This window comes from Bactrocera oleae, chromosome 6, assembly GCF_042242935.1.
Source record: "Bactrocera oleae isolate idBacOlea1 chromosome 6, idBacOlea1, whole genome shotgun sequence".
In the NCBI taxonomy this organism is placed as follows: domain Eukaryota; kingdom Metazoa; phylum Arthropoda; class Insecta; order Diptera; family Tephritidae; genus Bactrocera; species Bactrocera oleae.
This window is the reverse complement of record NC_091540.1, coordinates 5,326,353-5,352,795: the sequence shown is the minus strand read 5'-3', so window position 1 is coordinate 5,352,795 and position 26,443 is coordinate 5,326,353. Positions and strand designations below refer to the sequence as shown.

At 34.7% G+C, this 26,443-nt stretch overlaps 1 protein-coding gene across 18 annotated transcripts in view; it reads left to right on the top strand.

Annotated features, from left to right (window-relative positions):
• The window catches only part of mub (poly(rC)-binding protein mub), a 156,437-nt gene that overhangs the window by 42,386 nt on the left and 87,608 nt on the right, over window positions 1–26,443 (top strand). For 16 of the 18 annotated variants that reach the window (XM_070111535.1, XM_070111538.1, XM_070111536.1 and 13 more), the window contains exon 2: window positions 25,601–25,673. The exons of the other annotated variants lie outside the window; for them this stretch is intronic. The gene's annotated coding sequence lies outside the window, so the exon portion shown is untranslated. The remainder of the gene's footprint in view (window positions 1–25,600; window positions 25,674–26,443) is intronic. 18 annotated transcript variants of the gene reach the window in all.

Here is a 26,443-nt window from a genome sequence, read left to right as displayed (position 1 = left end):
CTTTTTGCAATAGTACAGTTGCTTATTTGTTTATATACAAATGTGTGTGTGTGTGTGTGTGTTTGTGTGAGTAATGTCTACTTTGTTTTTCACTGTCTGCCTCTGGTTGTGTGTATGTGTCTGCAACTAACGCATACACATGCCTATCACAAACACACACACACACACACACACATGCGAATAGTCACAATATTTGCCCATTCGTCTGCCATTACTTTTTTTCTCTGTCGCAATTGCAAATGAATATTTACGTGAGTTTTTAATAGGAAATCTGCAGCTAAAATGGAACTTGCTTCTAGCAGGTTTGCTCTAGCACAAATTTACAACAAAAAAGAAAACCATATTTACAGTTGCTAAAATTGGTGTCTAAGTGCGGCCGCTGGGTTGGTTAAAAGTGAGCTAAAAGTACGCATGGAATTCTTATAGTCTTAGAGCTGCCATATATGCCTTGATTTAATAAGGTCATTGCTGTCTAGTTTAACGAGTACTATGGTTCGTAATTATTTCGAAATGTGTGAACTGAACCCCAATTTTAAAGTGATCCGGGAAATATCAAACTTAATTGTAGTTCGAAAAGTTTAAATTCGTCTACAACTGTTTAAATGGTTCTGAGGATTTCTAATATGATTGAGAATTCTTCTAAATCGTTGTTTGTCTTCTTGTAGTTAGTTTTTTTGAAACTTTGTCGTTACATTTTTTAAAAATTTTTGAACATAATAACCGCGCACTTTTAAAGATATACATATGTAACGTAACGGGTTATATTCTCTTTTTTTTGTAGATATGTTTTAAAGCGCCATTTTATATAATTATTAAATAAAATCGATGTCAATTTTCAGCATTTAATGTACTTTTTTAAGTAGCGATTCATTTTGAAAAAATTGTATTCCCTTGATCCCGTAGCCGATCTCCAGATATAAAAAACTCATAAAAAAAAATTGTTATTGCAATAGATGATTACATAATTTTGATTTTTGTTTTTTGATTAGTGGCTTCCCAAAAAAAGTCGTTTTTTACTTCTGTGGTTAAAAAAATCGAAATTGTTACCAAAAATTATTATTCCTTCCATCATTACCTGACAGAAATATCTGAGAAAGAAAAGAAGAACAAAAATCATGTGAAAATCGCAAGTCGATTAGTCCAGCCGTTTCGGAAACATTTTCCTCGCCAACTCTAAAAGTGTTTCGAATAAAACGCGTTCAATGTTTTTGAAGCCACCCTGTATACTCCATATCTCGGAAGCTGTTTTCTCTGCAAATACGACAGACATTGGGATACTGCTTTATTTTCACAGTCTGTCTTTAGTATTTCAATCCTTCAAACGGTATACTTATGCCTGTAGTTTCGATTACCCATCTCGTTAATGCCTAGTCCACTTAGTTTTAGGTAATAGAAATATAAAGATTATTTTCCGTTCTTTTGAGTTCTGGTAGAATTATTGCATTAAACATACATAGTTGTCAGGGCCCTAAACCCTACCACGTATTCCATAGTAAAATATTTGTTAACGCCTGACTTTGGTGATCTCTGATTTTCACTTCTTATTGAAGTATTTTCACAATAGAAATTGTACCAATAAACCGATTCAATTCTTTATTATAGATATCAATAAAAACTGATCAAAATTTAATATAAAACTTGGAACCTATTAGGAATATGTCTAACTTGTACGGTAGATCAAGGGCAACAAATACTTTTTTTCTGTAATTATTTATTCTCAAAATCAGAACATACTCATAGCTAAGGTTATAGGTTCTCACTGACCTTCAAAAAGTACTCAAATTGAGTGTGTGCGTGTGCGTTCACTTATCAATAAATCCTCTTTTTTTTAAAATAAATTGTAGCAAAAATTCAGCATATAATTCCACACATTTTTCTTCTTTAATATACCACTTGCTTTAACTTATATGTTCTGCATATTTATCGCTGCTTAATCGATTAAAATTTCCAAAACTGTTTAATACACTAAAAAATCCGTCATAAGCGCCCCCGTACTAGCGTGCGAACTTATCTTATCACAAACTAAATATCAAATATAGACTTATCAATGCTTAAATTATAATTCTATAACTTGTTGGCCGCTTGTTATTTCATTAGATATTATTTGTTTGATTATTTTTTATAGGAAGCCATGAATTAGTTTTTATACATTATTCTTACATTTAGCACTTGTAATTGATAATTAATTGAATGAGTGGTATTGACGTTTTTTTGCATGCGAAGCTGCTGCATTTTAAGCGTGATAATTAAAGAAATTATTGTATACATAAATATTTTTTTACAGCTCTTAATATTTCTAATGATTTTTTTAAAATTTTATTTAATTAATTTATTATTTAGTTTTTTACTTTTATTTACTATAAATTTTTTTTTAGTAATTATTTTAATATTTTATATATATATTTGTTTAAATTATTACTTTTTATCTTATTTTTTGATAAGAATTAATTATTATTTTTAATAATTTTTTAATTTTTCTTTATTCTCAAGTACTTTACAATTATTTTTATTTTATTTTCTATTTTTTTTTAGTTTAATTTAATCTTTTTTTTTGTTGTTACTTTTTAATTAATTTCTTTTTACTAATTATATTTTTTAGTTTTTAGTATTTTTTTTATTATAATTTTAATATTATTTTTTGAAAATAATTAATTTCTTAAGTAAATAATAATTTGTTTGTTTTTAACTTTTACTTATATTTTTAGTTTTGTTTACATTTTAATAAATTTTTTTAGTTATTTTTTTTTGGCTTTAATTTTTTTAATAATTATTTTTTGAAAATAATGAATTAATTTTCAAATTAAATAATTATTTTATTCTAATTTCCAAAAGTTTTGTATAATTTTTATTTTTATTAATTGACTAATTATTTCTTTTTGTTTAACTAGGTACATTTTTTTTTCAATAATTAGTTTATTTTTTTTAATTAAATATTTATTAATTTTTGATATTAATTTTTTTTATTTTTGATATACATATATATTTTTTTAATTCATAATATATACATATATTTTTTGAATTTTTGATTTTTTTTTTTTAATTCTTAATATATAAATTTTTTTTAATTCCTAATATATTTTTTTTTTTTTTTAATTCTTAATATATAATTTTTTTTAATATATGATAAATTTAATTTATTTTTTTAATTTTTATATTTTGTTTTTTGTATTGTAATGTTTTTATGTTTTAATAATTTAAAAATGTATCTTTGTTTTTCATTTGATGAATTTTTTGTTAAATTATAATCTTAAATTCTTTAAATTTTGCACACTAAAGTACGTATGTATGTGTAATCATTATATTTTGCAGCGCTTTCACGCCCAACCCCACTGGCTTTTGTCGGCATAAATATTTTCTACCTTGCTATTTTTTCTTTCTTGCAATATTTCTCATTAAGTGTGTAAAAAAAAGCATAAACCATGTGATAAAAAAAATTTTTCGCATGCACTCATTCACCATGCTGATTAACTAGCGCTGTGCCGCCTAAATAACTGACTTCTCTACATTTTCTGTAAATAACATGTACGCACATACATACATACACTGGTGATTTTTTGTTTGCTGACTGTGGCATGCAAACACCTATGAAAATCGACTGCAAACAGCAACTCTGGCATCCACCCACAGCGCTGCGATGCTTTCATAAATGCACACGACACATACACACCTACATATGCGCATCTACAGCGGCAAGGTTACGCACACAGCTGCGCGTTTCCAGTGTTTTCAATATGAAATTGCAAATGCCTAGCTTTTTTCGTGTATGTGCATGTATGTGTTTAGAAAATAATATTTCGCTGCACTTTTTATTCGCCACCTGCCAGCAGTGAGCACCTTTCTCCCGCCTACGCCCTCATACATATGTACATATGTATGAATTATATCTGAAAGCAAGCACCGCTGCAGTTTTACTTATTATTTTATTTAATATTAATTTTTTTCTATTTTTATTTTTTATTTCTGCCTTTCATCAGTGATTTGAGTCGTCTCATATTTTTGCGCTTTCTATTTTTCAATGCATTTTTCCACATATTTTTGCAAGTGCACTTTTCCCTTCACCCTCCACATTGGCAGCGACAGTCATGTAAGCAGCGTTGCACATATTTATTTATGTGTGTGTGTATGGTGTGTCACATAAGCTGTCACTGCGTCATTTAATATTTTTCATAGTCTTCGCTGCTACTGTTGTTGTTGTTACTTTTTGCTTGAGTTGTTGTTGTTTTTCTTATTGTTGCTGTTGTTGCAATTGTACCGCGCCATGCACGCGTTGTATGAGTGCATCTTACTACACGCTCACTCACACATGCAAATGTGCAGCTCCCTGCCTTTTGTTTGTCTGTCAGCGCAATAGACAGCTTTGCCGCAGCTTAACGGTGTGCATTTTTCGCCACTTTCCTGCCGCTGTTGTTGTTGTTATTGTTGCAGCTGCTGCACTTTTATGGTATTTGTCGGTGCGCTTGCATTACTTGCCGCCCGCGTATCCCCACCACCGCTCAATATCAATGCATGATTTACAGTCGCCCCCTTCCACTTCTCTCTCAGCTTTCTAGGGCCGCCACACACATGTCTCCGCATACCATTTTCACCGTGTATAGCATAATCTTTGCCGCTACTCTTGCTACTGTCACTGTCGCTGACATTTGCTGATTTTCCTCTCGCTCGTGTTTGCCTTGTGTGTGTGTGTGTGTGTGTGCTTGTTGTTTTTGCACATTTTTCAATATTGTTCTCACACACGCTGAAGCACGTACAGTGTTGCATTTATTTTTGTGCGCGCTATATTACTCAAATATTTTGCTTGTGCGCCCCAATACGCCTCTTCGTCGCAATATTGCTTCCGCGGGTGATCCATCCCGTTTTTGTTTGACCACTGGCAGTAATATCCTTTCCCGCAGAGTAATAATATAAGCGTTTTTTATTTTACATTTCTTTCAAAGGTTGTGGGGCACAGGAAGAGGGATAGTTGAGCAGAGGACTGCTAGTAAAGTGAAAAATCTCCATAAATCATGAAAAATGCAGTCACTGACGTCCACTGAACTTTTTTATAGCATTGCCTGGCATGAACTTACATAAATGCCAGCTATAAAATATTATGTTAAGCTAAATAAACACACAGTGCTAACCCTTGCTCCATGTTTGCCTAACAGACAGCTTGAGCCGTTTACAAAAAGTATTAGCCTGCAGTGGGTGGACTAGCATATTTCTTAAAGCTGAGCAAACTCATTCATTTCTTGTTGCCTATTGAAATGGTCTCACATGTTTTGCCTAGTGTGGAGCAGTCTAAAGCTGTATCTTGTTTGAAGAAAAAAGTAAACAATGGACATAAGATAATCTAAATCTGTACTTTAAAGTTCGTTGGAAACACTAAATCATATTCTGGTTTCTCCGAGCCTTCTTATTCTACTTGATACAGTAAAAATTCTACTGAAACACCGATCTGTTCATCCTTAATCGAACAGTTTTTAAAGTTTTTTGGTAAAGTCCGTCTTATAATCAAGATTTGGTCTCTTCTTTAAAAATTTGTTGTTTTTTGAGTGCCTTCCTTCCTTGCGGTGTTCCGACCCACAGAGAGCTTAACTAAGCGTTTGAGATCTTGCACACAGCCGAACTCAACTTAAACCACGAAGCAAGTAAAAGCTATTCAATGAACTCTGAAACCTCTAGTACGCCTAGTATTTGCTTTTTTGCATTTCGCTCTTGGTACGGGGATGTGCTCCAGCCGGTGGCTGAATCAGAGTTTTCTATGCATTTTTTCCTTTTGTTTTGCCAGCTATTGCAGCTGCATATCTTTTTTATCTTCTGAATTCTGTTGGCAATGCATTTTTGTGCAATACTCCCTGTCGTTCGAGCTGTGGGGCAACAGCTCTAAATGCCAGTCTTTAAATTCCATTATTTTGGCATTTTGTGCGCTCAATCATTTTCGGTATATTTTTTCACTTACAGCACTACTTACTCGACCTCCGTCACCGATATCACATTCTTCTGCTAGCTCTAAAAAGCACCGAGCACAAGTATTTTTTTTTTTTGCCAAAGTGTTTTTTTTTCTTCCAAATTGTGACTTTTTGCTCGCCCTACCTGGCCCAGTTTTCACCTGTACCATTACTGCTATGCGCCCACCTCCGCTTGCTTCGTGCTGTAACTGCCCTATGCGTCGGTAAGCGTGCACTCTTGCTTGCGTGCTGCGGTATGTGTGCGCATTTCCAATCCTCTGGCGTTCACTTTCTTGACTTGCTTGTTTTGATTTAATATTTTTGGCAGCAAATATTCTACCAACCGCAGCCCATACAGCAAGTCAACCTGCCAGCCATCCATCCATCCAATCGTCGGTCTGTCCATCGTTCCGTTATTGCTTGTAATGTGACCTCAACTGTTGTGTATGCAGCTACATCGCTATCCATTTTGCCAACCGTTTTCATATTTATATTTCGACTAATAGCACTTTTGACTATGACAACTAAGAAACAACCAAAACGTGGAAGCAAGTAAGGTGGTTCGAATACTGGCGGAAACGAATAGTCTTACGCTTCGAAGAATCTATATTTTGTGCATTTTCCTAATAATTTAATATTGTAATACCGGAAAATGAATAAAACGTTTCATTATGATTCCTGATACCGAATATTTTACCTCAAAAAATACACTTTTCATATCTATATATGTTATATATCTTTGTCTCGCTTATACGCCAAAATCCAATTATTACATGCACAAAACTGTAGCCGTTCAGTTTCCATATCTGGATTATACCAGTTTATGGCGTTTATACCAGCGTTGTATGGCGTTATACAGCGAAATTTATCTAGCTGTGTTCATTATAGCATCTTTTATTACTAGCTTATGAACTCAACACATACATATATCTACCACAGATAATACCAATTTAGTTATACCAGTTGTATGTGCGATTCGCCATACTCAAAGGTCTGATGTTTCGAAGACAGCAAAGGTTAGGCAACTGTATTTTATCAAGTTTTACCTTTTAAAAGTGCTGTTAACTACTCGTTTGCTAGTTGCTTATACCATGCTTCTTGATTTATACCAGTTGCTTGTTCGATTCAACACTTCAAACTTTGTAAAACATATATTTTTTGCCACACCATGTACGTTTCATGGGTTTATAAAATGCACATACATTTCATTTATATACCGTTAGCTTGCTGCTATTCACTTTTCTGACAGTTAAATTGGCTTGAGTGTCCTTCATTGCGTTTTACCTTACCCCATTTCTGTTTGTAGCAATCTGCATTTTTTGTAATATCTTCTCTTCTCTGTTTTATTTGGCATTTTCTAAGAAAAATCAAATGTACTCAGTTTCCCTTCTTTTTTATTTTTGTGAGAGAGGCATGCAGAAATGGCATTCATATTAAAATTGTTCACCTTTACATATGGCAACTACTGCAAGTTGCAATCAGTAAAATGAAGTCTTAGCTTGTTTGAAATTTAATATTTTCACCGTTTTTCTTTGCTCTTGTTTGTGAGCGTATTTTTGTTCAAGCTGTTTGCTTGGTTGTCCATACTTGACCGTTTTCGATATCTTTTTGAGTGCATGAGTTTTGACTTGCCTTTAAGGGTATTAAGTATTGCGTTGTTGATGCCTTGAAATCAATAAATACTTTGCAGTAGCTCGTACCTAATTGAATGTGTTGGAAGTATAATATTGTACGTGCTCGAAAAGAATTTTCTGATTACATTATTACCTTTTGGTTTTTTCTTAAGACGTAAAGGCTTTTTAAGACTTAGGACTGAACTGAACTGGTGCAGTCGCAAAAGAAAGCTAGGTCGCTTTCCTTGAAACTTGGCATTTAACCAAAGCAGAGGTATATATTTGAAAGCCCGAGTAAAGCGTTTCCATACAATTTGACGGCTTCGAAAAGAACTTATAATTTTCTGAAATTAAAGAAATTTCAGTTTGTTTTTTCCTGAAATTGCATTAATATCTCCAATTATTTCACGATCGATTTATCTCGTACAGTAAATTTATATACCATCTTAACAAATTTAACTCGGACTGGTCCATTCCGTGTAAACTTAAATGTTCATATGTCAATAGTGTGTGTTTTGGCAGCCGTTTGTTTACGACGCGAAAAGTTTGTCTGCTGATTTTTACCTTGCAAAAATTTTGCAAAAGTATCACGGCTAAGGAATCGTTGAAAATGTTGCAGACGTTTTTTAGGAACCCGCTTTATAAGAAACACAAATATTTGAATGGCGTAAACCATTCAGTAGAGGTCGTGAAAACATCGAAAACTTGCCTTTTGCGAGTCGTACATCCACGAAACATACCATCGAAAAAAAAATGAGAGAGATACTCGAAGAATATGATCTCAACAACAAGTCGAGTCTATTGCAGGCACTCATTGCCACCCGAGCCAAATTTTATAACAAGCGTCTGGAAAATTAGATAAAGCATTGCTTGCATTTTCATATAAGGAGGCGCACATGGACAGTTCTTCTATAGGGCATACTTCGATGACCGAACTGTTGCCAATGTGCATGGAATGGAATAAAACCACAATATAATTTTATCAGCTGGTTTTTGATCTTCCAGCACTTGAAAGCGCTTTAATCCCAAGCATACAATTTCATATAAATTTCTTTCCAATTATTTTTCAAGCGAAATTGCAAATCCTGTTGAATGTGAAAAATTAATTTCTCTGCATATTAAATTGATATTATTTAAAAATATGCAAACATGAAAATTCAATTGTGCTAACAACAACAAGCCATTGTGTGCAGTTGAAATGATATATAAAAAATTTTTTTTTTGTAAAATTTTTTCACTTGCCACTTTTTTCTAACCTACAACAACAGCAGCTTAGCGCGCGATGCTCTCTTTCACAGCAAAAGAAAAGAAAAACACAGCAACAACAACAAAGCCATTACATATTTGCGGAGTGTATTAAAAATTAAATTATGAAAAATTAAAATATAATTTCAAATAAAAATGGAAATTACATTGGAGCTTTCGCTAGAAGTTATTACGCATTTTTTATCCCACTTCTTAAATGGATGTGGGTGTATGTGTGAGTTGAATATGCGGGCAAGTGTCAGTATTAAATCCAAGCACGTTGCAGGGAATTAGTTAGCAAAGCACACAATGCAACATAACACTTCGCACTGCCCGCCAGCCGCGCAATATTTACACCGCTAAGTATAACAGGAGCAGGGGGGTGGCAGTCGCTTAGAATATTTGTCACACACTGACAAGCAGACAGACAACTAAAAGCCGTGCTTTCTGCGCTTAAATGAATGCATAAATAAATGTAAATGGCAAAATAAAGTGGCAGCTCACACACACATACATATACACACACATCCAACAGCACTCGCCAGCAAAGGGCCATCATAAAAGCTGTGTTATTTCCATTTTTGCTTTATTGTTATAAAGTGTAGTGAAAAAAAAAACAAAAAAAAATAAATAAAAAAATAAAAATAAAATGTGTATGAAGCTCGGTATGCTCGTCTCAGCTTTGCCGCTAAGTAAAAGCGCACATTAAAATGAATGTGAAAAAATGCAGCGTTAAATTAAAATGGAAATGAAAGCAAATAAAATTAAAATGAAACATTAAACATTAAACCTGTATAAAAAAATTCAAAAATATGTACTCAAATGCTGAGTTGCTGTGAGCTATGTAAACGTGGTCTCGTACTAAGCTTTTTCAATTGTCGATAATTGTATAGTGAGCACTTATGATATATTCCAAATCAAAAAAGGTACTCTCAGCGGGATTAATAACACAGAAATATACTTAGAAATACTTTATAATCATTAAATTATCACTTTGTACTTCAATGCGCCGCTTAGTTCTCAATCTATTGGGTCCATAACTACCATATGTTCGTACGTGTTTTTTTTTTCCAAATTTGTACGTTTTTTTAAGAAGAACATCTACAATATAATATTCAGAAATTTTTTGTTCATCTGAAGCTATAACATTTTCTCACATTTCTGGCAATTTATGTATTCCATGTCAAAAGAACAGCGCCAATAATGAATGAAACCAATTTTTGATACCATGTTCTGATGTGAATCGTATCGGAAAATTATTGCCCCGTGTTAGTCCTAAATATCTTCAATGCGGTCTCATTCACTTACACTCAAGATTGTGTAATTGCTTTTTTTATAGATCTCATTGAACTAAGCCCCTCTACTTTACTAACCTATTTTTTGATATTGAAGATGTTTAATAAAAGATGTGTGATTGAAATTGTTCCAAGAAAGATGTTTTCGTATCCGATAACGAAATACTCATAATATGCACCTAAAAAATTTACTGATTTCTCCATATTATAGCTTTATATCTCTCCCTCTGATTTTTCATATCAGCTATTATTTGATTAATATTCACTTCGACGATAGTCCGTCCCTTATCATCATCCCTATATACATTTCTATAAACTTTACAGTTTAGAAAAGTATTTTTGTATCTCGGTTGCTCTCCTTTGAAAGACGAGGAAGTTATTTTTCTATCAGCAGTTTCCGACTATCACTAACAAACTGCCGATCTCATCATCATCAGTATAAGTGAAGCTCTTGTAGAGTTTTAGCGATGCTTTTCGATATCTGAGCCCACTGGTGTATCGTTTTAACTTTTTCACAACATTTCCTTATCTCAAACAGTTCCGAAGTATAGGATCAATAGTTGATATAAAAATTGGTTGATCTACAACAAAATTTCCAAAAGAACTCTGAATAGCGTAAGACTAGTGACTCGTTGCTATTAGGTGGTTTTCACTTTTCATCTCTGAGAATTTTCTCCCTGTCTTCATTCAGAACTCCCGATTATGATAATTGTATTAGGGTAAACTGCCCTTCATACCTATTTCTTTTGAAAGCCTACTCTGATATGCTTTATATACTGAAATCTAAGGCAGTATATTTTTATTATTGCATACTAGATACGCTAGTTGAGTATCAGCCTGAATGTAGGCAACATTTTTATAATAGCATTAAAATAAATTAAGTATATCGTTGCCTACAATTAGGCGCTACGTAAAATACTAACTTATATAATACTAACATATATATAAATGATATTTTGACTAGTGCCTCAGTCTTTGAGATATCGATCTGACATTTTGCACACATCTTTTTCGCCCAAAAAACCGCTCTTTTGTCGGAACCGTTCGATGTCGGACTACTATAGTATATAGCTGCCATATAAATTGATCGATAAAATTCAAGTTCTTGTATGAACAACTTTTTTATTTGACGAGATATCTTTGGCATGGATTATTGTACACTGCTATGCTACAATCTCCGATCAAATGATTCAGATCGAACCAATATAGCTTATAGCTGTCATACAAAATGAACTATCAAAATCAATTTCTTGTCTTTTTTATTTGTTTTTATTACATTTTTATATTAAAATATCTGGAAGAAAATAATTTTGTAGTTTTGAGCTTTTAACGAGCACGTAAAATAAGAATTTTGTTATATTTTCCACAAATCATAAATTACAACAACCGCAATTGTGTCCAACTGTGCGATTTAATTTCATTAAAATATTAACTTATTCATTAAAAAACTTTCTGAGCTAAGCTACAGCTTTTGAAAACATAAAAATTTGTCGCTAACCCCAGTTTCATAGTCCCAGAGCTTAAGTATGCTACATCCTTTAATCTAACAGATTCCAACCACGCCACAGCTTCTTCACTCAAATACCAGCAATCAAATTTTATTTTCGTTACCCAAACCGCCGCCTCCCCGAAACAGCTGTCACTGCCTGATTGATATTATATAACTCGTCCGAACATTTAATAACTTCGAGAAAATTAAAAGGCGAACGAACACGCGTTGAAAACTTTTTGTGAGAATGGTAGGAAAAATGAAATCAAAATCAGCATAATGCGCGCTTCGTGAGCGTTTTAGCAATTTCGTTTAAATTTTAATTTTCCTCATAACTTTTTATGCATTTGCTGTACCGTCTTCCGTTAGCCGCTCCACTAGCTTCTATGCTGACTTGACTGACTCGTTCGCTGTCCAGCGCTGTTGTCAGGCTACTAGATAAAATTAAAATCACAACAACAACAACCAGAAGCAAAGCACTAAAAATTGCGCATTTCCGTTGTTGCACTTGTGCGCGCGACCGCAACAGCTCACCCCACAACTTATGCGCCGCGCCGCACTCTGGGTCAGCAGTTACGCACTCGCATTTATTGTCGCTTGTTTGTGTTCTTGTTATTGTTGTATCTTATTGTTGTTCTTGCTGTTGTTTTATTGCTTGCCTTTTGCAGCATTGCCATAGCAATAATTTCAATTTCATTACGCTCAAACTCGCGCTGCCGCATGTGGGCACTTAGCAGCGAAATTAATTTTGCGCGCATAAACTCTTCATATTTTTATCATTCTCATTTGATCGCTTGTGCTTGTGCTCACTGCTGCCTACATATCCATTTGTTGTTTCTCGCTTCGTTTACTGTTCAAAATAATTACCTTTATTTCTCTTTCTCAAAATAAAGAAAAAGAGAGCGCTGTTGATGGGAGTTGTTGTGGGGAAAATGCTCGCCAAAGATTTGTTGCCCGTTTGCTTGGCGCAGCAAAATTTGATTGATTGCTGTTCGTAAGTTTTCGCATAACGCTTCCTCCGCACGCGCTTTCCTTCTGTTGCTGCTAATTTCATAATTATTTCTGCTTAGTTGTTGGTTTTTTTCTTCTTTCATTTCTTTTTCGTTTGCGCCACCATTAACCACATCATCGACAGCGCAAACAATTGGAAATTTTACTTTCCTCCCTTCAGCTACTACTTCAGACCTCCACACATTAAACCGTAATTTCAGCGCGCTCTCTTTCCACGCCCTTCAGCTCTGCCTGCTCCGCATACGCTTCCACCTTTTGTTTGCGCTCCCGCTGATTTCCTTCCGGCACGCATATTAGCACGCCTATAATTGCCTCGGCTAAACGTACACGTATCACTATTTAGACAATTTGGCTTAGCAAATAAACGCTATTTGCCAATACCAGCAAGCGTGGCGCTCACAATTTCGCTTATGCCACTGCTTCTTTTTGTTTCGTAATTTAATTTTCATATTTGTATTGCTTGGCTTTCGCCTTGAGCGCAGCTTTTATATCATTTTAGTACACGTCTACATCGATTTTCTCATCTCCGCCGCATTATCGCCTGCGCTACGTCGTGTGTTTCTTTGCTTTTGAGTCCCTGCTGCATTGCCAATCCCCGCGCTTTTCGTGCTTAATGACGTTCTTCGTTTACTCACATGAATTGTTAACTTTCTTCCAAAAGTACTTTGCTATTCTGTAACCATCTTGCGCATTTATCATTGTCTTCAGTTGGGTCGTATGTAATGCGAGTCTATATTTGTATCTAATATATGTACAACCTACACCTACTCTCTTTTCATATTCATATTTCCACTACACGTGTTTACTTACCCACTGTTTTAACAAGCTCTCACACACGCCTTCTCTCATACCGCTCTTTCTGCCTTCGCCATTAAGTCCTCAGCGCAATTTATTCGCATCAGTGCCAATCTATGCATTGTTAAACTGACTGACAATCAAATCTCATCATTCTCAGCTGCACCCTGTCTGTCCCATATAATGCTCTATTACTAATAAGACTTATGAATATACGGATTTTTTTTTATCAAACATACATAGGTTTGAATTATGTGTAGTAAAATAACGGTGTCAAGCGCGAAAGACACTGGTTTCATTGGCAACCGTTTCAAAATTAGTTTTTTGTAAGTCAGTCTGTGGCTCGGTTCAACGTTGAAACAAAGTAATATAATAATCACTTCTAATGTGGACGAAAGAAATTTTGTAAATCAATATGTGATTCGACCTGAGTCGAAGCTATAAAATAGTAATCAATACCTAGTATAATGAAGTTTTTGTGGTCGAAATGTCGTAAAATAAATTGATACCAGTATTTTCATATGCGATAAAGACATAATGGAAATGGCAGTCAATAACTGAAAGCTTACAATCTCGAAAACCCCTTATGGAGTAACTAACGTAACGTCCAAATCAGTAAATTATTTCTTACAAACAATTGTAGAATTTAATCTCGAAGTTGTCGTCCTTTCAACGCTAATTATCAGAATATAACTTGAGTATGAGAAAAACGTGAATCTTAGCGAAATACCTTCGGTGTAATATCCGAAGAAATTGTTCAGTCGGAACACTATAGCTTATAGCTGCCATACAAACTGAACGATTAAAATCAAGTCCTTGTAAGGAAATATTTTTTATTTCCCGAGATATCTACACGAAATTTGGCATGGATTCCTGTACAAGTTAACGCTACTATCTTTAAGAAAATTATACAGATCGGACGACTATAGCATATTGCTGCCGTACAAACTGAAACTTGTATATTTGTGAAGAGCCGAAGTTAACGTGTTTTCTCTTTTTTCTTTAGCTCAAAGTCGAAGAGGGTGTTTATATTAAATCAAGTTAAGTTCGATCGGTTGTACTTTAATGATTTCAATATATGTGTGACCTTCCTTGCGCAAAAGCCGACCGGTGCTATATTGAAATGAATTAGTTTCATACCAGGCTTATAGCATTCAATACCACAGCAATCTTCTACCTACTTACATCTAAAGTATGCTGTTAGTACTTGCAATTATAATCAGAACAAATTGAATTAAATCACCATTAATACACGACATAAGACCCACACATCCCGCAATATATAGTATATATATTATATATATACTATACCGATTCGCAGAACTGCAAACGAGTACACTTCAAGCATACGCTTACAAAATGCTATATATATCCATTTACATATCATTGTATGACTCAAGTCAATATGACAAATTGCCATTGTCGAACGAGCAACCGACCGCTTGTCATTTGCCTCTCCGCCTCCCCTGCATTGTCAGCGCTTTCTGTTTAACCGAGATTTTATGACTCGTCTTTGCTCGGTTTCATTTAACAGCCCTACATACACTTATGTACAACAGTTTTCCGAGTTATTTTATCGCAAGCTTAGCTGTAGAAATACTATAATTCTAATTCTATATGACGCTTTTAATAATTATCTCAATACTGTTGCCTTACAGCCGCTGCACAAGATAGCATTACATCTGCTCCATGTGATATCGGCTTATAGCATTGCGTGTGTTGTGTCTTAATTGATTGATTGCGTAGAAAACAAGTGTGGAGATTCATCAATTTTTTGTCGCTTGCATTAATTTCACTTGAAATCCTCTTTTACCTAATCCGTTTTGGGATCTAATTCGTAATAAATATGATAAGATTGATTGAATGCATTCATATGTGGAATTAAGTGATATTCATGCTGACGCAATTGATTTATCGAATGATGTTGCGATTAGCTGCAATGCGATAAGCTACAATATTACTCGGTTAAGTCAATCACAGTTTCCAAAAGCCTGTCAGATACAATTTAGTTAAGGTCTGTAATAGCTGACTTCGATTCAGCAAAGCTTAGATAGCTTAAAATGGTGAATCGGGTATATTATCTTTATATATTGAAGCTATGATTTTTAAGAACCAGTTGATGTTATAACAGTAATTGTAGAATTTGTAGCTTACTATTTATGTACCTATGTATATTATTGGGTCTCAATGTGAGGGCGCTATTTCATTGAAAACAACGTGAGATTCCTTTAAATAGCTGTGTCGCAGACCAAAAAATTCGCTGTATCCTAGCCTAAGTAAAGCTTGTTAACTGCGAAGTTTAAGAACCCGACTTTTCTACTGATTTATTATCATTTCAATTTGGTGGATCCCAGGTTCTCTTTATTAAAAGACATAAATACAATGCTATTGGCAGGGCTTGCATTGACTCAGGAACCTTTTTTGAAGGGGGTAATAAGGGTTTTTATTAAAATACTTGAGAATGTATTTTTTTTTCGTGGCAATCCGGTTCAAATTTGATCAGATGTTATTAAATTCTTAGTAAGATCGAGGTTTTTGAAATAGCTATAATAATAAGGTTCTGAGAAATAGCTCTAAATAGTTCATTCGTAAACGGATTAATTGCTGCCGTTATGTCTTAAGATATCACCTGCCTTGTGTATGATTCGGCAATTACTTCGTGTCATTTTCTTTTTGCAATTTATTTTGTTTTCGAACTCGAAACTGATTTCTGTAAATGACTTTATTTATCACCGGAACTCGCTGCATAAGCCCATTTCAGGTTAGAAAAAAGCAATTTCACATAGTTGCTAAGTAAACCGAGTTAAGTTGCTAAGTGAAACCACAGCTACTATTTATCTGAGTAACTTTACAGCAAACTGAAAAACTTTTAACATTTTAATCCGTTACCGTTACAATTGTTCCACAAACAAAAAAAACCTAAGACGCTGCTGCTAATGAGACACCGTCTACGAGCGAACGCGCCATTGCTGCTAGACAGATCGGCACACAACATAAGCCGCACAAAAAACAGCAGCTTGGCGACGACAAGCGGAAAAAGATTTTTAATTTCTGTGCCAAAAAACCGCAACAAAATCGAGCGAAAATAGAAAACAGCATAAGAGGAGAGTTGGCAAAAGTTTATTTTCTCACTTCACAAAGTCATGCGATGGCAGTGCTGGTTACACCAAAACAAAAACAATTACAAAAACCACAAATATATTGGCAAAGAGCAATGACTTCTTGCCGCCGAAGTTGCTGCAACACACTCCACTTTGCTAAGAAAATCAAACATGCTTCTTTTGTCGCTTCTTCTTTCCGATTGTTTGTATTTGTTGGCGCTTTTTTCCCGATTCGTTTTTGTAGCGCTGATTGTTTCTTTTGCATTCCAGTTATTTTTTGTTTTTACATTTGTATGGCAAAAATAGAAAAGCTTTTGCTTGGCTCATACGCGGCGCTGTTCTCATTTCACACTTGAGCGACGAAAAAGTGGCAACACCCTTACAGAACAATAAACAACTTAAAACAATAACAGCTACAATGCATACAATGAATGCGCAAAGAGCAAACACAACAACAATAGCTGTGCCAAACATACACATTTCATTGATCATTGATGGCAATGTGGTGGCAAGGCAAGACAAAAAATGTGGCAGTCAACAACGCCGAAGAAGACGTTAAAGAGCATTCTGTATACAGTAACAGCGAAGGTGGGAAAATTGCTCGCCAAGCAATAAGCGAAAGACAAAAAAAAATACCGTTGTTTATTAGAGACTGCAACGAAACCGAAGGCACAGCGCGCCATTTTGGAGGTTGTAAAATTGCAACCGAGAAAGTAGACTGAACCGTAATGCCGCTGAGATGTTGCTAAGAAATATAATATATGCATTATTTGCAGCTTCGTAGTCACAACTGGTTTATTGTATATAACTACGACTGTCTTGAGGTTAGTGAGGCCACTTCTTCACGTAACCATTGCATCCACAGTTAGTCGTTAGATCTAATGAAGCACCACTAAAATCCACTTCTAACCAATTCTCGCGTTGAAACGAAGCAGTTCTAGCATATAGTTTTATCCAAAATTAAGCTGTAGACCCGGTCTTTTAATCTCGAGGAAAATAATGGAAAAAGCTTTCGTTCGATGCTATTTTTTAAGTTTCGTAGTGTCAGTTATTTTAAAAATGTTGTCCATGCATAGCTTTAGTCTAAAATTGAGTTGAAGATCCGATAATACCGTCTCTGAGGACACAAGTCGAAGGGAAATTAGCAAAAGCTCATGTTCAAGGTTATTTTTTTGACTTACGGTTCTTTGTTTGGTGAGTGGAGCTATTCTTTAAAGAACGTGCCAAAGTCGTTTAGATTTTTTCAAATACAAATTCAATTCTGCAAAATACCGTCGAGCTTTTATGAGCTCTTTGCTTGGCATTTCGGGGTCAAGTCCACGAGCAAATGTTTGCGGAGTTGCTTGCAGCGAGAAATCCTACTAAATATTGCCTAGACCAGTGCACTCTAATAAAAAGCATGCAGACCTCGTTTGTTTACACTACAACGGTACATTAAGAGTCGGTTTGCAAGTTGCCTACACGTTTCTATTAATAGAAATCAAAAAATATTACTTCTTAATATTTCTATGGAGCGGCGGCTTGCTCTTCACCGATCTTTTTGCAACGTTTCATCGGTTCCACCAGGAGTACATAGCTTGTTATTAGTTAATTTTTTTACCCTTTAAAATTTCACTATATCGCACATCAGTCCTAAAACCTTCGAACTAAATTTTTCCAGCAGACGCAAATAAACGCAAAACAAAAGTAGAAGAAACCTTACACAAGCTCAGAGGTAAACATGTCGAGTATGCATTACAAAAACAACCGCAATAACATTAATGACGACGACGACTAAGCAATATACACCTACTACGAAATACCCATTCAGAGTACTCCAGTTACAAATTTCTACTATACGAGTATTTAGTTGCATTGTAAACACCCACAAAGAGGAATGAGCATTGCATAAGCACATGCACATATAGCTTACATAGCTACTTACATACATATATGTAGTATTTACATATATTTATTTTTAAATAACACACCGACATATATTTCTCCACTTACCTTACCCCAACTTAAGCCCTGCGCATTAAAACCTTTCAAAAGTGTATAACACAAAACACATAGCAAAAGCAAGGGGTTTGAGGTGGTGTACCTTTTAAGCTTTATTGTCTCTGAAAAGTCTTTGGACAGGTGACATTCAAGAATTGTCGTTAAAAACAAAAAAGCTTAGTGCTGTTGAAGAGATGTTGGTTCAAGTATTGTGACGCGTGTGTAGAATGAGTGCACGGCAGCGCTTTACGCGTGGCTGACTGCTTACACTTACTGCCAGACGACTGTCAACTGATTGTTGTGTAAGCATAGTACTTGTTAAAAAATATTGTTGTTGATGTTTGATTTTAGTATACTGCACGTAAAAAGTTCGTGAATAGCTTAATACTACCTACCATATTATAAGTATTAGTCTTAATGCAAACGACTATTACTTCTCGAAAGCAAAATTTGTAATTTTGTCTTGAGATATTATGCCACCCTTACTACCTAGTTCTTTTTAGTATTTCCTTTTCCTCCTCGCTTGCTATGTATAGTTCTCTCAGCAAATTTGTCTGATCAAATGTTTTTCTGTCATCTTTTAGCACCGCTGTTCAACTCATATATTTTCTTGAAGATCTTTATTTCAACTAAACTAGATTTCATTTTCGCATGTGTGCCGGAAGGCTGAAACCAGAAACTGAAGACCGAATACTGTATGAAATCATATTATCTCATTGCATCATTGGTACTTTTTTAGTGCCTCTAGTGTAGAACTAAGTATTGGAAGAACACTTTAAATTTCATCATTAATTTAAAAGTTGGTCTTATAAGACCGGTAATGCTGTTATTTTCCGCTGTATGCATAATTCTACATATCTAACCACCTATGGCAGTTCTTTTCTCGATAGCGGTTTGATAAGTAACGGTTAACGTTAACCAAAGTACGTAATATCGAAGGCTAAAACTATATTATCTCATTGTAAAGCTCTTCAAGTGCGCTAATTTAATACTTTCGGCCTTTTTTTTTTAGTAATTTGCTTAGATAAAAATCAGTCTCTTAGATAAAAGTATACCTAGATGCTCAAGAAAAAAATTGCTCACATAGAAAAAAGTGATATTAGTTATCCAATATACCAAAGAACTCATGTCCTCTCTCCTCAAATTTACAGCAGAATTTGTCTTCTTGCAAATTTCCACAAATATTTGAGTCCGAAAGCGCACCCACACGGTTTTAAGATCTTAACTCTCACGTATGCCGAAAGTTAATACCGTCTGAGCTCTCATTTCAGATATCCAATAAATCATTTGGCTTACAGAAGTTTTCTAAGTTACTACTCCACTCGAAATTAGCCCTTTCTGAATTTGTTTATTTCATTTCACTTTTATTTCTTATTTTTTTATTACCCTCCTCGTAAAAAAGTTTATAAGCTGTCCTACCCTTTTTATCGTCATCTATTAGTGATTTTTTATGGACACCCTAAAGAAGTATTTCGCTTACTTATGTGCCAAACATACAAGCACTCTACTTAGAAGCAAACTTGGTTCAGTGGAATTATATATATGTCTGTATGTGTTTACATATGTATTTATGCATCCTGTCACCGCTTTGTATGCAATATTTAACAGTCAGTGTATTTTTACATACATAGAAATATATATTTTTATACCCTGCACATTTCTTTCATTTGACGAGATATATTCAAGAAATTTGGCATGGATTATAGTCTACTTTTTTTATTTGACAAGATATATTTTTCATGGATTATAATCCAAGGCAGCGCTACAATATCTGAAGAAACTTTCCAGATCGAACCACTATAGCATATACGAGTCGCTGTCAAACAAACTGAACGATCAAAGTCAAGTTCTCGTATGGAAACTTCTTTATTTGTGAAGGGCATTTTAGCTTTGCTACAAGCGAAGTAAACGGTTTTTCTTGTTTTGGTTTTGATTTCGTCACAAGCAAATGTTTTTTTGGCTCAAAACCGACTGCATGGCAATTGCATTTACGACTGGCCGCACATTTACTACCACTTTCGGCGCAACGCCATCCAGAAAGCTACTCCACTTCAGCGGCTGCACTCTATATGGCAGTCTACTCTATATAAGGATAATAGCACAGTACATTCGTAACAGTTGCGCACACTTTTAGCGACGACAATGTAAACTTTTGCATTTTGCAACAGCAAAAAGTGTCAACTCTGTTGCAAGAATTCGTTGCAGCAAGCCGAGTTTGCAAAGTGTGCAACATTTGTAATAATAACTTGACAACTTAGCAGCAAGCTGGCATTTGCAACATGTGTTGTGTATGTTATCTTAAGCACCGGCAATTCACATGCACAGTCTTAGGACTTAGTCTTTGCTAAGCATTTGGCTCTGTGCTAAGCTAACAAGCAGCGTGTGGAGTGGCCTAGTGCAAATGGAGTGCTTTTGTTGTCGCTGTTCTTAAGCAGATTTATTTTCACCTGCGTCCTAGCACCTTTTGTGGTGAATTGCCAAATTTTGCTGTTATTTTTACCGTTGACATTCGTCGTTTTCTGTATCGTAAAAAGGTTTATAGATCATCAAAACGGTTCAAGCTGACAAAATACATGGCACAGCAAATCTAATATTTTAGGGTGCATGTTGCATGTCGCATGTCGCTTTGCTACAAATCCGTTATTGTGCTTTGCTATGCGAGTAAATTTTTTTACTATTTTACAGTTAAATTCGAATGTTGCTAAAAGCAATGATGATTTTTGACTTCTATCGTTTGCTTTGTTTACGCAAGCAACGTTTATAGCATATTTCCTCAAGTAGTTGACAGATAATTCTTAATCTGAAAGAGTTTCCGATTTTGAAAATCAGTTTAATCAGAAAATTGAGCTTTTTGGCTGCTACTAGTTCGACTATGTAGTGAAGCGGCAAGTAAAATGACTGCTAGTAGATTAAACATTATTTATCTAGAAGCAATATTTCTAGGTCTACGCTTTGGACGAACTTCTCCTCATATTTGGATCGACAGCCATTAAAAACCCCTGCTTTATGTTTGTTGGCACGAGGAACCCAACCTACTGTCCTCCATACGAAACTCACGAAACCACAACTGTAAAAGATTTATAGATCTACAATTTAGAATGAATAATAAAAAGATACATAAAAAGCAAATGTCTTCATTTCCTTAAGAAATAAGCTAGCGAGTTGACTAAAATATTCCAGCTTCCAATCAACTTTAGTTAATTTTTGAAACCACATATCATTTTTGTTCGTAGTATAGAATACTAGATAGCTTTTATGGTCTCTGAAGTAGTCTCACTGACTATTTACTCACTGTGCTAACAATTCGGTCTGATTTAGCCATATCGGTCAATCTTCATATACCTGAGCTTCTCAGTTTTGGAGTTATCGTTCTGAAATTTGCCACATGTGCTTTTCTCTCCTAGGAACTGCTCATTTGTTGGAATCGGCGATATTGAAATTCTATATTATATATTGTAACTGTCATATAAACTGATCGATTAAAATGAAGTCTTTGTATGGAAAACTTTTTTATTTGCCAAGATATTTTCACGAATTTTGGCATGTAATATTTTCCTTGCAAATGCCATAAGTACTGAACATATTGTTCCGATTGGACCTCTCTATCTTATAGCTGCCATACAAACTGATTGATTAAAATGAAGTCTTTGTATGGAAAACTTTTTTACACGGTGACTTAAAAAATCGTAAAGAAATACATAATAGAGATATGTAAGGAATACATGATTACATTATGCAAAGCAGCTGTTTGTCGCTCGCAGAATCCTAATAGCTATAAGCAATGCCAAACGCAATAAAAATGCAAATAACAATTTGCATGGGACTCAAAAGTAAATTTTTCAAAGCAGCATACACATTTTTTTTTAAATTTTTTTGTGTTATTTAAGAACAAAAGCATTTGAAGATGCTGTAATTTTTTGCCATATTACTTTGACGCAAGTATTGTTTTACGTTGTCATTTGGTGAGAAGAGCGCGTTGCGAGCTGAAGGTTTTTTTCGGAAACAAAAAAAGGTAGAATGAAATTTGATGCGCATACACATACATATGTAAATAGTGTGCAATTTGCATTATATTAGCGCTCATATATGCATTTTCAAAATATTTAAAACGCCACGCACACCCACTCAATAGCATACACACATACTCGTACGCTTACAAACAGAAAACGGAGCTTAGATATTCTCGACAAGTTTTCGAAATTCAATACCAGCAAGTGCGAGATGCGCTGAATCTGCTAGTAATGATTTCGTGTCTAACGCAAACGCTCAGCACCGTTCACCGCTAGTCAGCAAAGCACGCACACACACACACACATGCATGCAAACTCACGCTGATGCTGCTGCGTCTCAGCTTACCAAAAAGTCGACGCTTTCTTCTCCAACCGTGTGAGAGGCTGACGAACTAACCACAACAACAAAAATTATAATAAGAAGAATACCCTGCTTGGCATATAGAATTATTATGGCACTGCAATTCTCCGTTGAACGCCAACAAATTGCCGCGCTGTCGCCTCTCAGCCGCCCAGTCGCTCGGCCGTGGCAGTGTTGCATTGCATGTGCTTGCGCGTGGTTCCTTTACCGTTCGTTCGCCTCGTTTCAGTCTAATTCAATCTCGGCCATGTGCTTTATTTGTGCATAAAGTTAGTGTTCTGCTGTTGTTCTTATTGTTGTTGCGCTTTTTTATGCCTTCCTGCATCTAACACCGGTTTACTTTTTACCTCGCTGATCTTCTTACTTTTTGCACGTTTTTCTTGTTGTTGTTGTTTGTTGCTTTTTACCATATTTATTTATGCATTCACTCTGTTGAACATTTGTTTTTTCAACATGTTGTTGTTGTTTATGCATGTATGTATGTTTGTGCACATATATATTTTCTGTTTGTCGTTTGTACATATGTATATAAATTTGCTGTTTTTGTTGTTGTGCGCATATTATTTTCAATGCACAAACTGCAATGGCTCAAGTTACACGCTAATGTGATTTTACTCCAAACACTATTGTTGTTCTTATTGTGATTATTGTTGTAGTTATTGTGCTTGTCGATCGCCAAATCTGTAGCCATGTGACCGCTTAAGCTTACAGCGCGCACATGTCCCAAAAGAACGTTCGTTGATTAGGGATTTTTGCGAAATTTCAAACTTCAAAGAACGTCCAAATTTTGTTTAAGTGGCAGAAGAAGTAGCGGTCACTGACCTTGATCATATCGCTTTGTTGGCGAAATCGCAAAGGAATTGCTGATCACTCAAATAAGAAAAGACAGCTTGGGTAACCGCCCGATTGAGTTTGAACTCATTGAATATGAAGCATATTCGAACAACGAAAGTATATGAGTTTGATGTAGATTGGAATAAAGTACCGCAAACGTTCTATATACATACATAAATATACACAAGACTATCTTGTATCGATCTGTGTCGATTTATAAACCTGTTAACGATTTAATCAACTTCTTTAGCACTCCGTAGCATTTAGATCTCTGAAAAATACGTATGAGCTACCTTCCTCTAGCTACTTTCATCCACTCTACATTTCTTACCAGTCTTCTGCATTTTTAAATTACATCCTCCCAGTCTTGTTCCAACTAAAACTTGATTTGTGGGTATGTGTTCAGTGAAACTGCCCAACTACATACCCTATAAAACCTTCTATATTCCAAGTCGTTGTTTATCATAGCATATAAAGACTCTTCACCGTTTTGTGTAGTTTTAGAGTTATCCAAAGTGATGAATGCTGAAGAAGTGTCCTCTTTTCAACGATAATAAGCACTTCATAAATGCAGTGACTTAAATTTTAAACATATCTGACCAAGCGCTATTAACTCAGCTGGTAGTTTTTACAAAATATGTTGGAAAGTTATATGTTTGTTGCAATATCTAGAACATAAGAGAGACTTCTCACAAATTATATAACATATAATAACTTGGCTCTAATAAATTACTATCCTATGACACTTTAGTAAAATTTTATTATAAACCTGACGTCTTATCACGGCTTCCATAATCCCTTAATTATTATTATTATTATTAGATTTTTTAATTAGACTATATGTTGTTGGATATAAAGTAAATGAATATGAAGAAAAACAGCATAAATCATAAGTCAGTTGAGAACTATAAGCACCTACAATTACATTCGAATGAAAAGTTATAATCTTAAATTTCAGCAAGGTATAGTACGTAAGCCACGAAGCTTACAGCAGCTAAAAGGAAAGGTCGGAGACCATATTAAGCATATATACCATATAATTTTTGATGATTTTGATTTTTATGAATTATTTGTCGAGACAGCGGTATATTCTCCGAACATATTGTGCAGATCGCCATAGCCATAGAAACTGACCTATCAAAATCTTAACGAAATTAAGAGTAGTCAAACTCTGTATACTTATATTGTAAAATATTTCCATTAATTCTTTAATAATTTATTTACTTTATTTCGCTACTTTCCTTCACAATTTCTTTGACCCACACATTTATCTAACTTTTTTTCCGTTATCTCTATTTATCATATATCTCAAGTTGCGCCCTTGTGAACGCACACTTTGTTTAAGGCTGTTTAACAGTAACGCACCGTTAATTCGTATAAGCAAAGCAGTCAACCGACCGTGGCAACGCTAATACACCCATATCTCTCACTTTGTCTAACCGCAGTTTATCGCCGAGCTTGTGGAAGAGTCAGTGTTTTATTACTTTTATTCTTTTTTACAATATTTTCTGACACATGAAAAGTTTGACTGCTCTTTACTCTGCATACCATGTTCCACCTGCAACCGCCTAAAGTTGCTTATAATTATTACAGTTGTATGAGGAGGTTGCCACCTGTTCTCAGACACAGTTTGAGCTTGTTCTTTAGATTAAGGATAAAAAGTAACAGCGAAGACTAAGACTTTTGCGACATTAAGTTTAGAGAATGTTCATTCTTTTTTTTGCTTCACTTGCAACGCTGCAGGTTAAAGAATCTCGCTCTTGAGCATTGTCCGTAGAAAAGTTTGCTCGGTTGTGTCTCGCTTTAATTACGTTTTCGTCTATTTTATTATTATTTATTTACATACATACATCTGCACTTTTTTGCTTTGCTCCACAGCAAAGTTTTTCAAATTTAATTTTAAAATTAATTAACTTTTTCCTCTCCTTTTACATTGCAGCTTTCGATTCATCCATTTGAATGGCAATTTATGCGACTTGCAAAATACTCATTGGACGTTGAGAAATATTTTTGTAAGTACCGCAATTTAAACAATTAATATTGTATAGCCTTAAAGTGTTTATATAAACATCATAAATGTTTTAATTAGAAATAAAAACTGTTTTTTATTAAATGAAACCGCCACTGTCATTGTTTTATGTGATAACTGTCCGTGATGGCGCCAATTTGTTTTAGCTGACGTTGCATTTACATTTTATTGACGTAGAAAAATAGTCAATCAATAACGCTTACCAGGTGCAGAATATCATCAGCTTATGATTTGTTATGGTTCAGAAAATAATAAAAATTATTTTTTATATTTAACTGCTTTCCAAAGGCGGTACGATAGAGAGGGTAGCAGTAAATTGGCGTCAGTAACGGCTTCGAAACACTTGCTAAGCTATAACAAAGCATTAACAATCTATTTGCTTAAAAAATTTTCATACCGAAATTTCGGGATTTGTAATTAATGACTCGGGATCCCGAATTTTTTCTGAATAGTAATGATGATAATAAAGTATTTCCAATTAATATTAAATATTTAACAAAATTGTATCCGAAATTTCGGGATTTATAATTAATGACTCGGGATCCCAAAATTTTTTTCTCGATAGTAATAACGATAAAAAAGTATAGTATTTTTAAAAGATTTAAAAAAACAAATTGATCCCGAAATTTCGGTATTCTCTGTTTAAATTCTCATCATTGCTCTCATCAGAAGACTTTACTAGGTTGTAAACATAGTAAATACGAAAAACGATACATATACTGTTCATAATTGTTTTGGTGCAGATTTCTGTAA